The following is a 15661-nucleotide window of genomic DNA, read 5'->3' as shown; positions in this document are numbered from 1 at the left end:
TCTCACTACAAATGTAATTAAGGGATCAACAATCATTTCTATGGTCATTCCTCTTTTGTTCCATATTTCCCCTATATTATTCTCTATTATATCCTTAGCATCACTTTGCATGGTCTTGGGTCTGTCTAGGGTAGGATACCCTATTACTTGGTGGATGATTCTTTTTTTGATCCTGGTAGAGCCATTTTATAACCATATAGAGTGATCATGTATTCTGCTAAGTACTATCTTAGTTCATTCTATTTTGAATACATTTGGAAAATCTAGGGCACAGGTTAACCCTTTTCTCTTTACAGGTATATGCAGGATCATGGTGTGCCAAAAAGTGGCGATCTAAAAAATCTATAGTTCTGAAATATCTCAATCCATTTCAAAATCTATTCCAACTTTTTACCACCCACCCTAATACTAAATAAAAATAATTAATATCTTTATAAGGTCTACTATATCTTTTGATACCAAACCTATATGGTCAACTTTAAAAATATTGTAAAAATGTGATTTTGGCCAGTTTTTATTTGATTTTTACTTCAAACATGTTGCTGACAACTCTTTTTTAACCAAAATTTGATGAAATGAAAAGGGTTTCTTAAAAATGTTCTTATCTTTCCATAAATGTAAGATTTGTCAAATTCTATTTTTAGTAAGTAATTATTACTTATTTTCTAATGGAGTTACATATAAAGTGCTGACTGACACACTACTTGATAAACAACTATAACTTTCAAATGGTACAACATTTTTTAAATCCAAAAGATGAATCACATTCTATATTTCTTCTACTATAAGGTAAAAAAATGAAAATTTTAATTTTGGAGAGTTTTAAATTAGTTTTTGATTAGATAAACAAGTTTTACAAGGACCCTGAAACCCAAGAGTTAAAACATTAACAAGGCTGATTTATTTATTATTTATTTAGAATAAAAATACCCAAAAATTTGTATCACATCTAGGCATGAGTCCACTACTTATATCTAGAATATTATTAAGAAATATTATCATTTGATTTTGAGTAAGGTGGTCAGAAATTCATCTACTTCTTATTTTTGTTCTGAAATTTTTGTAATTTTGCATTAAAATTCAAAATTTTGACTAGTCAATTTTTATTTTTTTGAGATAAGTCCTAGTAGTTTATGTTAGAGTAAATAATTAATTTAATAATTATTTATTCTATTACTTAAGCTTACTTAAGTAAATGAATTTATTTAATATTTAATATTTAATGCATGTAGTTGTTAGTTGTTGACAACACAGGAGTTTGTTCCCTTCTAGCATGTTCCACCTTTTGTTGATGTGTGCTGAGTTGTCATCTTTATCTTCTACCACCTTTTAGCTTGTTCTACAATCTTCCATGAGCTCTTTATAAGCAGGCTCCCTCATTATATTTTAAGAACATCACTTATTTTATATTGTAAATACATATTCTTATTGTGTTTCAATATCTTGTGGTCTCTCATGTCCATTTAGAATTTTTCCTTTGCTCCATGCTCTTCCTCTCCTTGGCTTCCCTTTGACAAGTTTTCACATGCAGGTGATCTTGGCATCTTCAGAGTTGACTTTCATCAACTCCAACATGGCCTATTTTTGTGCTGACAGTTGACATGGCCGTTAAATTTAATCGTGTGACTTGCTAACATTAGCACTTGCATCATCAGACCTTGCATGCACCTCTCTTGATTCTATTTTGGAGCTACTGTTGGTTTTTTGGCCATAACTTGAGCATACAGAGGTATTTTTCCGATCTGAAAGAAGTGCTAGAAAGTTAGTTTTGAGATGGAGACTTTGGTGTAGGTATTTTTAGGTTTTGATGCATTTTTGTTGCCTATTTTTTTAGTTAAAGTTTGAAGTTCTATTTTTGACTCTGGTAACCATATCTTTTGCGTCCCATGCCTGTTTTTTGAAAACTTTATATTTTTGGAAAGTTGGTTCTATCACCTTTTCAGAAATGTGGTCCTTTTTTTGACTTTTTGGCCCATGCTCTTTCTATCATAGTTTTGGTGTTTTAGCTATATGATGGATATCTTGAGTGTTTTAGGCTCGAGGATCGTTTTCCTGGAATGGTTTTCTTTGTTTTGAGCTGTACTTTGTTTTGTTGCAACTTGTTTTCAGTTTTGATAATTTTAGCTATCATTTTGAAGCAATTTTATGTATCACACTAAGATAAAGTGCCACTTTTTCATTTTGGGGGTCATGAACGTTGTTTCGAGTCAGTTGTACATGCACTATTTTTATAAAGCACCATGGGGAGATAGTTGTTTGCTATTTTAGGCATTCTTCCTTTATTAAGTGAGTGTCCCTTCCATGAGATTAGCCCATGCAAAGTTAGTTTGACCGTGTCTTTATGGGTGTTTTGTACCTTTTTCCCTCTCTCGTCGTTCTTGGTTTGTCTGCCAGAGACTTTGGCCCACCTTCTTAGTTGCATGTCATCACACCCCATCTGCATTAAGGGGGCGTTATGCTATTTTTCTAGTGCATCCATGGTTCGATGGTTTGATAGTGTGAACTATGTATTCAGTGGTTGATCCTATGTACAAGGTGATTGTAGTGGCTGGCTACCTATGCATTTTGGTGAGAAGGATCATCTACCATATAGACATGCTCAGTTCATGCCTTCTTCTTCCATGGAGGCTTTTTAGATTAGTAGTTTGGTAGATTTGTGGCTTCTTCATGCTTCAGTGATGCTTCTTCATGATCACTCCGTGTTCCTATTTTAGGGGACATTTCCCTAGTTGGAGGCTTCTTTAGTTCTCCACTAGGTTACCTCTTTTTGGGGGAGGGTTTTTCCCATGAGGTTTTCTCTCTTTCCCCATTTTCAAAGGTTACATTTTGTTGCATTGTACTTGGGTACCTAAAATGGCCTCATTGTTGGGGCCCATTCTGCATTTCATCTTAGTTTTGTGAGTTTAAGGCATTTCCCTAAGTTGCACTTAAGGGGGGGGTGTTAGAGTAAATAATTAATTTACTAATTATTTATTCTATTACTTAAGCTTACTTAGGTAAATGCATTTATTTAATATTTTGTATTTAATGCATGTAGTGGTTGGTTGTTGACAACACGAGAGTTTGTTCCCTTCTAGCATGTTCCACCTTTTGTGGATGTGTGATGAGTTGTCATCCTTATCTTCTACCACCTTTTAGCTTGTTCTACAAGCTTCCATGAGCTCTTTATAAGCGGGCTCCCTCATTGTATTTTTAGAACATCACTTATTGTATATTGTAAATATATATTCATATTGTGTTTCAATATCTTGTGGTCTCTCATGTTCATTTAGGCTTTTTCCCTTGCTCCATGCTCTTCCTCTCCTTGGCTTCCCTTTGACAGGTTTTTGCATGCAGGTGATCTTGGCATCTTCGGAGTTGGCTTTCATCAACTCCAACAGTTTAGAAACTAGATTTAATTTTCTAGAGATTCTTTTCACTCAACTTTTTGATATAAAGTTAATAACAAGTAGAAAATTGCAAGTCAAGTTGACATAACCCTGATTTTCTAATTTTTTATTGTCACTTAGGAGCATAGTTTGGTTGACCATGATCCTACACATACCCTTACAATTTTTTTTCCCTCCTTCAATACTTCATCTACACACATTTTTCCATATAAATTTGTAATTTCAATGTCTCCAATGCTTCCAACTTTATATGTGTAGTAGCTTCTACCATCTTGTATCATCAAAACATGTGGTGGAATCATTGATAATGCACAAAAAGGATCTCCCTTATATACTATCTTAGGAATAGCTCAGAAGAGTGGTTAAATGACCTCATTAATTATTAATTGAACATTTAAAACTTCATTTCCTTCCATCCTAATAGTAGTAGAAGAGCTATAATCCATTTTTAAATAACTAGGGTTTTTGATAATTCAAACAGTGTAGCTTGGCACATGATACATACCTTATGAATTTGATGATTGGTGACAAGTAGCAGCTAAATCCAGTTCACAAATGTTGAATCTAATGATTGGTGACAAGTAGAAGTTGAATACAATTTAAAAATGCTTAGATCTTTCTCTTTAGTTGACTTTATTCTCTTCATGCTCTATTTGATCTCAAACAAATGCAAATGAGTCAAAATTTGACTATATAACCCTTAAAACTTGGAAATAAATGCTTAGTGCTTACATAGCTATAAGCTCAACTATCATAGAAATTTCAACTCACTCAACTCACAAATAATTTCTACTACACTCTTCAACCACAATGAACTTAGTCATCACTATCACCCTTAATAGCACAACATCAACTAAAATTTCATTTTCACTCGCCAACAACTATGAAACTTTTCATGCTCAATAGTGAAATGAAAACTAACAAAAATTATAGATTTCTTCTAGGTTATAACCAATACATTTCATCTTAATTCATGCATATATAATATTTTCAGAACTTAGATTCTTGGAACTAATTTAAAATATATCATTAAGATATCTATCCCACATACCTTTTGATTGCCTAGTTGGGGTGATGTAATCACCTGATCCATTGGATTAAGTGACCTTATTTGAACTTGATGTGCTATAATCTTTCTTTTTCTTCCATGTCTTGCTCATCTCCACTTTGAATTTCTCAACATCAACCTTCTCTTTGCCTTTATTGAATTCATTGCTTGGTTCTTTTGACCTTCTTGGATAGTTTCTATTGATGTGACCAGTCTTCAAACAACTAAAAAATGTAGTTTGACTCAACCATCTACTGTAATCACTTCTAAAATACATTCTAATGCAATTTTCAGCAACATGTCCATACTGTTGACAATAGTGATAACTATACCTTGTATTGTAATCCCAATTGTAGGATTTTCCATTGGGTTGTACTTTTTTCTACTTGTTTGATGTCTACTTGGAATTAGATCTACATTCATATGCTTTATATCCATACTTCTAACAATTGTGGCAATATCCGTCAAATCTTTGTGTGCTTAAGGTCTTGGTTGTACATTCATGTACTTGATATTCTTGCTTGTTGCACTTATGATAGTAACCCATGAATTTCTTCTTAGGGTTCTGATTTGCATTGTTTCTCCTACAAACATTTGTTCTATGACTTAACTTTCCATGATTATGACTATTGGATTTGTAGTTCTTACCTTTGTTTCTTCTTTGTTCACCAATTTTAGATGATTCTTCTTCCTCATTATTGGTGTATCCCAGTTGAATAGTGTCATTTTTAGATCTAGGAGATCTCATCAATTTATCAAAGTATTTGATGGCTTCATTGGGTTTGTTGAAACTTTTAGCAAATTATTTTTCTCTTCTTAGTTCATTCCCCAGTTGTTCATTCTGTAACTTAAGGGTTGTGATCTCAATGTCCTTTGTAATGAACCCATATTCCAACCCAATCATGTGTATAAGTTGCATGTCTAAACATGCATAAAATTCTAATATACTTCGTAGTCCATGATTTTTGCTCCTCGGTTTTCCCTACTTCCATCCCACACTAATGCTTGTTGATCTTGATTCGCTCTATGTTTTCATTAATGTCCATGGGAAAACCAAATGATGATCTTTGTTTTTTTCGTGACTATCACAAATGGGATGCCATTTTAAATATTTGCAATATCTTGATCCATTAAATTGTATTTTGCGTTCTCTCCACTAATGTTGATGGTTGTTATGAATGGTCATACCCTCTTTCAATATGCTGCAATCAATGTCTTCCCATGATCCCTCTACATCCTTTGATAACTCCATCTTATATATGTTGATTAGAGGATGGCCAATAGTCACATCTCTTAATGAGTTTAGTATAGTTATGTTATAATATATATTATCTGAATTATTATTATTATTACATAATATTAGACTATTTACTTTAATATTTGTATAATTATATTGTACTATCATTTTATATTAATGGTTGCACCATCTTTATTAATAGATATAATATTATATTGATTAATTAATCAATTCATTACCTTTAGTTATCAATTATATTTATATTCAAATGTGATAATAGTTAGAGATATTATCATCTTATTGATTTATAATGTAATTATAACATATTATATATTATATTAATAATAATAATATTAGTAATATCATTATTCTTAATACTATTATGTAGTATATTTTCTTTATATATTATTTATAATAATATTTAAATCTCAATTATATTATAATATTATCCTTGAATATGTCCATTTCATAATATAATCCATGTAGGTACATTATAAAGTTATTATTGGTATTTGATATTATTTATAATCAAGATATTTATTTTTATAATTATTATATATCTCATAGATTATTATATATTATATTTAAATATATCAAAATATATGTATTAAATAATTTTAGATCATCTCATATTATTATTTTTAACTCTTAATAGAATCTATAACTAGGAACATCACAGTCCTCCCCTCTCAAAATTTGCTTGTCCTCAAGCAAAGACAACTTATAAGACTATCTACATGTAATATTAATATCCTTATGATGTAAGAAAATATAAGCATATATTGAATATAAATATTGATGCAGAAATACATGAAGAAAACATGAAGTAGACACATGAATGCATGAAAACACAAAGCATACATGATGAAGATAGATGATGCATGAAGGTACAAAGCATACACAATGTAGACATATCATACATTCTTTGTTGATTCTCTATAATTTGATTTTCACAATGAAGTAGAGTAAAATGAATGAAAAATATACTTCCCCAATATGCCTTTTGATCATGGATCCTATAAACACAAATAATTATTAGCATATAATAGCTCCAAAGAAAGATGAGTCTTGTGATGATCCCTTTTCTCATTTACATAATCATTTGGAAGGAATCTTTCTTCATATAGGGTACAAGAATCTTTCTCTCTCCCTATTACGATCATCATAAGATGGAAGACTTACAATGCCAAAGGGCACATGAAACAGACTACAAGCGGTTCCCTAGAGGATATCCATCATGTGCCCAAAATTACTCCGCCTCTCCCTCCACAAACTCCCTACCTTAAGATATCTCAATGTGGATGAGAAGATGAGTGTTAATCTAATGAACATAATCATTTGGAAGATTTCTCATATAGGGTACAAGAATATTTCTCTCTCTATTATGATCATCATAAGATGGAAGACTTACAGTGCCTAAGGGTGCGTGAAACAGACTACAAGTGGTTCCCTAAAGGATATCTGTCATGTGCCAAAAATTGTTCTGCCTTTCACTCCACAAAATCCCTACCTTACGATATCATAATGTGGATGAGAAATAGACCCTAATGTACTATAATTGGAATATGTTCCTAATGTCATCATGATTCCTTAGGAATGTATCTTAACATATATATATATATATATATATATATATATATATATATATATATATATATATATATATATATATATATATATATATATATATTATACATGTATCCACTTAATTTACATGTTTGAAACATGAAAATAATACTTACCTCCATATTACCTCAAATTTTAAATTCTTTCTACATGAAGTCTATGGAATTGCTTTATGTTTGGCATATCTTTACATATTAGCATTTATCTTTGTCTTTATATTCCATATTATCTTATAGATCTAGTCGTTATTGGTCCTTATGATATATTTACCTCTTTTAAAGAGTTTGTTCTTTCTTTTAGCACCCTTCCTTTCACCAATCTTTAATCCATTTTATTTCTTGAAGAATTACACAGCTTGAGTGAATAGAGACTTGTTGATTTCCTCAATGACATGCTTAATGACGAATGGTGAATATGCTTCTATGTGTAGATGTCATACATATAGTCTTCTTCTATGTTTGAAATAAATAAACAATTGCATTTCTTCCTTTTTTTATCAAACACAAATGAATATTTTATTTGTCATTTAAATATTTCATATTTCTTCTCTTAAAATATTAGATGTTGGCTACCTTCACATAGATGATTGGTACTCATAAATCATCAGCTTCCTTGAAGTCTTCAATATTAATGAGTCAACTCAATGAATTATATAAACTACTATTGATATCTAATTGTAGATTAGATAGTGAATTAAGATATTATATGGCCAAATTCTTATAAGCTACTAACAAGGATACAATTGAATGATTAATCTTTTTGCATACATAGACCGTGAGTTTGTCTACTCAGTGATATTATAAGCCTTGCAAATTTGCTAATTTTTGGGAAAACCTATGCAATATTTGGTATCTTCCCTCAATTATAATTACAAGGTTTTACATAATGTTTGACCTGATATTTTATTACTAATAATTTTTCATTCCTTTCACAAGTCTCCTAATCGATGGTTCAATTTATTTTTCTTATAAATAAAATAATAGATGGGACTCACCGTCAACATGGCTTTAGCAAAAAAAAATTTTGTCAAAGGTAGTTGAGGAGATTTGGGTCTCCCAATTAATTAGTTAAACTTTTTTTTTGTTTTCCTAGTAGGCACAAATGATGGTGTAAAACTTTTATCTTTTTGCACTGATTACATATCATCCATAGTTCATTGTAATTATTCTCAGTCCTTCAAAATTGTTGTACATTATTTTCTCGAGAGTTTCTTCTTTTGATTGTCGATGTTCAAACTGGAGACAATATTTAGTTTGTTGCTAATATTTTGTGATGATAGAAACACCAGTATTTACTAGTCTTTTATACCAAATATTAATTGGTGAATCTTTTATGCTATAGTGTTAGATATACATGTGAGGTGATTCTTATATTTCTTATTGTTTCCATTAACACTATTTTTCCTTAATCCCATTATTGCCCTTATTATCTAGTACGTTGCTCTTTACAATGACTCTTCATAAATTAAATTAATTTTCTCATGATCATTCTTTAGCATACCATTCTTAATTCTCTATGGCTTCCATTTATTATTGCATTAATAATTGGAAACATCGTATATTGTTGATGAGTATGAGTCTATGCAAATGTGAATGGGCTGTCCCCTAGGATAAGAGTCATATCTTTCCAGTGCTTATCCCATATTCCTATGTATGATGCAATATTCCTAAGTTTGTCTGATTAAGATTTAAAGGTTTATGAGTATTTTTCCTAGCTTCTTATTATATCCTTGGATGATTGTTGATGATCTAAATCTCACAAAAAATTATGTTTGATATTCCATTTAGCAATGATTATTTCTTTGTTTGATTCTTATTTGCTGACTAGGAATATTAACATTGTTGTCCTCCTTATGGTGCAATTGGACTTCATCGGCATTGATGTCCCAAGCTCTATCCATTTTTTCCATCTATTTCTTCTACACACGTGGAATATATATAATAATAATTTTGTTTCCTACTGCTAATGATATTAATTTTCTCCTCCACAAGCTTCAATTTCTCAAAATAGGTACAAGATTAATACACTTTTCTACTGTAGAATCATGCCTCCATAGCTATGTTTCGATATTTTAATGTATCATAGTAATAATTTGTCACTCAGCCACCAAATAATATTTGATTTCATTCATAGCTCGGCTCTAATCATTCACCTCCCAACTATTAATGAATCATTTATTTATTTATTTATTTTCCTCTCATTCTACTATGAGTATCCGTGCTAGTGGAAAAAGAATTTTCCTCCACATGCATGTCTGAAATTTTTCAACTAAAATCCTATGCTTATTTCCTTGACTACATATCTTGTCCATTGACAATTTGTTATGGGGTACTAAAATTATTCACAAATTTCTACTACATATCTCAAAAATGCCTAGGTAAATAATTGGATGAGGTAATATTATTCATTTCTCTAATTTTTTGGACTTTGAAAATCCGTCAACTATTAACCTTGTCACTAGATAATATTATTTTAAAGATATAATTTATCTTTCTCAAAATTTGTGAATAAAATTTCAATGAGACCTCCACAGCTTTTGTAAATACCTTAAGGATTATTGCCGGTGATAGCCCTTGGACTAGTTAGTTATAATTACTAGTGCCAAGTGATATGCCAAATTTTATTTTCATTTTATCATGGTTGCTAATGCTATCTAATTCATTGACTACTGTTGTTTATTTGTCGACTACAAATATATTATGTAACAATTGAAACAACTCATTCTATAGGTATCACTATGAATACTAGTCATTGAAATATGTCTTTTGCCCTCCATAGATGTAGTCATTGCTATTATTTTTCATTTTTCATGTTGCAAGGAAAATTAATATTAGAATGGGAGTGCAATATATTTTACAAATTCTTCAAGGAGTCTATTAATAGGTCTCTCCTACTCCTTTTTATAATCTTCTCGTCCATATTCCCTAAGTGGTCCATTTGATTTGTCTAATTTATACATCATGAATTAGTGTGTATGAGATCATGTGAAATGTTGAAGACACAATGATATCTCTATTGTTGGAGTATATAGGACCAATAATTAATCCACAATTTGGCAACTGATATTAAATTTGTCATTTAATTTAGGCAGACAATAGATGGCTCTTATGCACGTAATCAGCATCAACAATTCCCATATCTCCTTTCTTTGATGATATTAATTCCAAAGTCTTCTTAATTATCGCCATATATTTCAAATGGATCTAGTGTGTGTATTTTCATTCATTCATTTATTCGATAAAGATTTTGTAATTTTTCTTTAGACCAGTTGTAGACCAGTGGAGCACTAGAATTTTTTGTTGCAAGATGGAGTAGCAGGTGTAATCCTTTGTATTGTTAAATTTTTCAGTGTATATTCTATATTAGACTTTTGTTCTTATTTCTAGGAGGTTCAAATCTTTTTTTATATCATGTTAATTTTGTAGGATGGCTTTCTACAAATGTAATAACAAATCTATACCATAATTTAGGGTTTCTATCTTTGGGCCATATTTTATGAGCCATTTCTTGAATTGAATCTAAATGGAGGAAGTTGGGAAGGTCAATGCTTAAATTCCAAGGTTGAGGAGCTCTATAAGCAGTGATGCTCACTCTCACTTTAACTTCAGTAGACATTTCTAAAAATTACTCCATTTCGAACATCACATCTTCTAGAAGATTTGAAAAAATTCTATGGTTCACGATGTAGAAAAATCCTCGATCTTCGCAAGCCTCTCTCACTTTTTGAATCAATTCAAGATTTTGAAGATGGTTTAAATCATCTAGTATTTTCCTCATTGTTTATTTTTTCCTTATAGTCTAGTGGTAATTGATATTTTCCTTGTGGCTATTTGGTTAAATAATGTTTTGACGATGGTAAATGTGTAGGGAATTGCAATTTAAATAGGATGGCAAGATCTTTTCTCTGATACCACTTGCAATGAACCCATATTCCAACTCGACAATGTGTATAAGCTGCACGTCTAAACATGCATGAAATTCTGATATACTCCATAGTCCATGATTTTTGCTCCTTAATTTTCCCTACTTCTGTCCCATAGCAATGCTTGTTGATCATGTTTCACTCTGAGTTTTTGTTAATGTCCATGGGAAAACCCAATGATGATCTTTGTGTTTGTCATGACTATCACAAATGGGATGCCATTTCAAATATTTACAATGTCTTGATCCATTAAACTGTATTTTGCATTCCCTCCACTAATGTCAATGGTTGTTGTGAATGGTCGTACCCTCTTTTCAATATGCTTCAGTCAATGTCTTCCCATGACCCCTTTACGTCCTTTGATAAGTCCATCTTATATATGTTGATTAGAGGGTGGCCAATAGTCACATCTCTTAATTAGTTTAGTATAGTTATGTTATAATATATATTATCTCGATTATTATTATTACATAATATTAGACTATTTACATTAATATTTGTATTTTTATATTGTATTATAATTGTATATTAATGGTTGTACCATATTTATTAATAGATATAATATTATATTTATTAATTAATCAATTTATTACCTTTAGTTATCAATAATATCTATATTCAAATGTGATAATAGCTAGATATATTATCATCTTATTAATTTATAATGTGATTATAACATATTATATATTATATTAATAACAATATTAGTAATATCATTATTCTTAATACAATTACGTAGTATATTTTCTTTATATATTATTTATAATAATATTTAATTCTCAATTATATCATAATATTATCCTTGAATATGTCCATTTCATAATATAATCCATGTACATACATTATAAAGTTATTATTGGTATTTGATATTATTTATAGTCAAAATATTTATTTTTATAATTATTATATATCTCATAGATTATTATATATTATATTTAAATATATCAAAATATATGTATTAAATGATTTTATATCATCTCATATTATTATTTTTAACTCTTATTAGAATCTATAACTGGGAACATCACATCCTTTCCATTCAATTCATGATTAGCAATCGTTATTTGATTGATTTTATCTAGTTGCATATTACCAATCATTTATACCTCTTATTTTTTCTCTTCTAGTCTATTACTCAGTTTTCTTTTGTCATCTTCAATCATGACTTTTTCTTCCTTAGCTTTATTTTTCTACTTGGTCACCTCACATAGCAATACTCATTGGACTTCTTGTCCTATCTTAAGATTTCTCACATCTTGAGTTAGGGCACCATTCTTTTCCATCATATCTGTAACTACTGCATCAAATTCACTTAAGTTTCAATCTGTAAACAATTTAGTAGTGTATTCCTCTTGGTAATGTGTGTCATTTTTCTCAATACCTATCTTTTTCCTTCTCTTTAATGAGCACTTCAATTCATCTCTTGCTTCATTTAGCTGATGTAGGTAAAGTTAGATTTCAATCTTCTGGTTCTCAATAGTTTTTTCCAACTTGTAGACTGCTATCTTCAAGATCTTATAATTTAGGGCATAAAATCATTCACCACACAACCATCTCATAATTTTCATGTAATTAAAATATCTAGCTACACATATTCATCTATAGCATGAAAAAAAATAACACATAACATAGTAAAAAAAATTACCCACAAACCCTACAATGAGAAGGTAAAACTGGAGTGGGGATGACACCCACAAATATTCATTCTTGTAGTTGTAAAGTGTATCTACTTAAGGTTACAATTGTTTCATCATAAACTATGATCTAACCTATCTAAGGTCTACCATGTTAAAGGCTTACAAAGACTATTAGATCTTACTCTATTAAAGGATTTCAATACCCTGTTAAAAGTGTGCCTTGTTAGAGGACTTCAACTTACAATAAAGTACACACCCTTTTAAAGGATTTACAAAATCTTGTTAGGACTAATCAATTAAGGGATTTTTATTGATTCACTTGTTAGAATGTTTCAGCCTTTATCCTTTGGTTAGAACCTCTTTGTTAGATATAAGATCTCCTATTTCCTAATTTATACTTGATCCTCTTGATCAAATGTATCAATTTTGTCCTTTAACTACTTTCCTTTGATCTCTCTAACTAATTTTACAATTCATAACATGATGACAAACTTCTTATTCACCATGAATTCTCTCTCTGCACTTAGCATTCACCCTTGTCTTCTCATCCACAGATAGAAACTCTTTAGGGTTTCCCTCCTTAAGAAGATTTAGGTGACCCAGGGTTAGGTAGGAAATCGGCAATTTTGATTCACCCATTTTACCACTTAGAACATCCCTTCATCTAATTGGTTGCATGCGATGCATAGGGATTCATAATATACCTTTGTATATATCTTTTAGAATCGTAAAAAAATCCTTAAGTCAGCCCAAAAATGGTGTACATAAGAGTTTGTGACATTACAAACAACTATGTCCAAAATTATTTACTGGGCACTTGAAGCCTGTAATGCTTGACATCCATTACATCTTCAATGATGTAACTTTTCTTATGAATGACTCGACATCTAAATTACACAAAATGTATTAGCTTGCTTGTCAATGGAGTGATTTGGAACTAACTATTTGCTTGGCACATATTGGTGCTTGGCATACACTACTTGCTAGACATGGACTAACTATAGTTAGGTAATGACTTAAGTGTATTGTCACTCATATGTCAAAAAAAAAATGAGGCCAATGAATTTTTTTAATTTAATGTATTGAGATTCTAATTTTATACTATAATCATTATTTTTTAGGATCAAATTAAAGGAATGTCCCAAGTGAATCAAACACAAAGAAGAAAAGAATTGGAAAAGAAAATAGAAAGGAAATTTATAAGTTGTGGTCTTGAGGAACAAACTCATTCAAAATTAGAATTATAGAGAAATTTAATTAAATTTTTGGAGGGGGCCATTACTCACAATATTTTCTTTTTAAACTCATGATGGATGGGGATTTTCTAAATCTCAGATTCATTTTAACAAGTGAGTGTCTATACACTTAAGTCATTTACTTAGTTCATGCTGAACAAATAACATATGCCAAGCACAACATATAAGTTATAGCATGTCTAGTAAATAGTGAGTGTAAAGTCAATCATGTGCCGAGTCATTCAAGTGTCAAGAAGACACTATGTGCAGAGTGATTCAAGTGTCAAGCAAGCAATGCATGTTGAGTCATTCAGATGTTGAGTAGTAGCATTAAAGTCACAGTTCGTGTCGAGCACCAAGAACTTCAAATTTTGAGTAACACAATTTTGACATAGTTGTTTTTATTAGCAAAAACTACTATGTAAACCATTTTAAAGCAAACTTGAGGATTGATTTACGATCTTTTGTTGATAAGGCTGAATCTTAAGTGTGAATCCCTATGTATTACATGCATCCAATTAGAAGAAGGGAAGGTTTAAGAGGCAATATTTGTGAATCATAGTCATTGATTCATACCCCATCCTAAGTCACCTAGGTCTTCTTACAGAGGAAAAACCCTAAATGTTCTAAGGAGAGAGAAGACTAGAGAAGGAGAGTTTGCATGCATAAATAGGACATTCATGGTTACCAAGGTATTATGGTTTGAGTTTAATTACAAAATTAGTTAAAGGAGAATAGAGGAAAGGAAATAATGGATAGTAAAGAGACATCTTATTAGAAAGGATCAAGTATACATCAGTATAGAGGTGATATGACATCAAGCAATAGAGTGCTAATCACAAGATAATTACTAAGACATTCTAATAAGTGAATCAGTTAAATCTCTTAGTAGAGTAGTCCTAACAAGCTGCATTGAAATCCTCTAACAAGATGCTTACTTAATTATGAGTTAAAGTCCTTTAATTAAGAAAACTTCTAATGGGATGTTTAAATCCTTAAGAGGGTAAGACCTAATAGTCTTTGTAAGCTTTTAATATGGTAGAACTTTCACAAGGTAGATCATGTTTCATGATCAATCATTGTAACCTTCATTGGATACACTTTATTACTATGGTAGTGAAGATTTGTGGGTGTCATCCCCACCCTAGTTTTACCTTCTCATTGGAAGGTTTCTGGGTAATCATATGTCATATCATAAATGTGTGAATGTTTGCTTGTTTAATTATGAGATGGATGTATGGTGAATATTTTTATGGGTAAATTTTTGAAGTACTAATTCACCCCTCCTCCCCCCAACCCCCCCCGGCTGCCCCCCCACTCAAATTATCCCTTTCCTATTGTAATTCCAAGAATTGGTATCTAATATAAGTCCTTTGAGAGTAAAGCTTTTTAGCTTTGAGGAAAGTTCTTGGAAATGGAAGTCTACAAGTTCAGAAAGATTATTGAGAACTAGGAGATCAAAACACAACTCATTCTACATTAGCTAAATGAAGCAAGAGATAATATAAAGAAATCATTGAGAAGAAGGAAGGAAATTGCTATTGAGAAGAATGAAACACAATACCAA

Source organism: Cupressus sempervirens, chromosome 8, assembly GCF_028749045.1.
Source record: "Cupressus sempervirens isolate cs-2001-9-10 chromosome 8, ASM2874904v1, whole genome shotgun sequence".
Classification (NCBI taxonomy): Eukaryota; Viridiplantae; Streptophyta; class Pinopsida; order Cupressales; family Cupressaceae; genus Cupressus; species Cupressus sempervirens.
Note: the sequence above shows the minus strand (reverse complement) of the source record.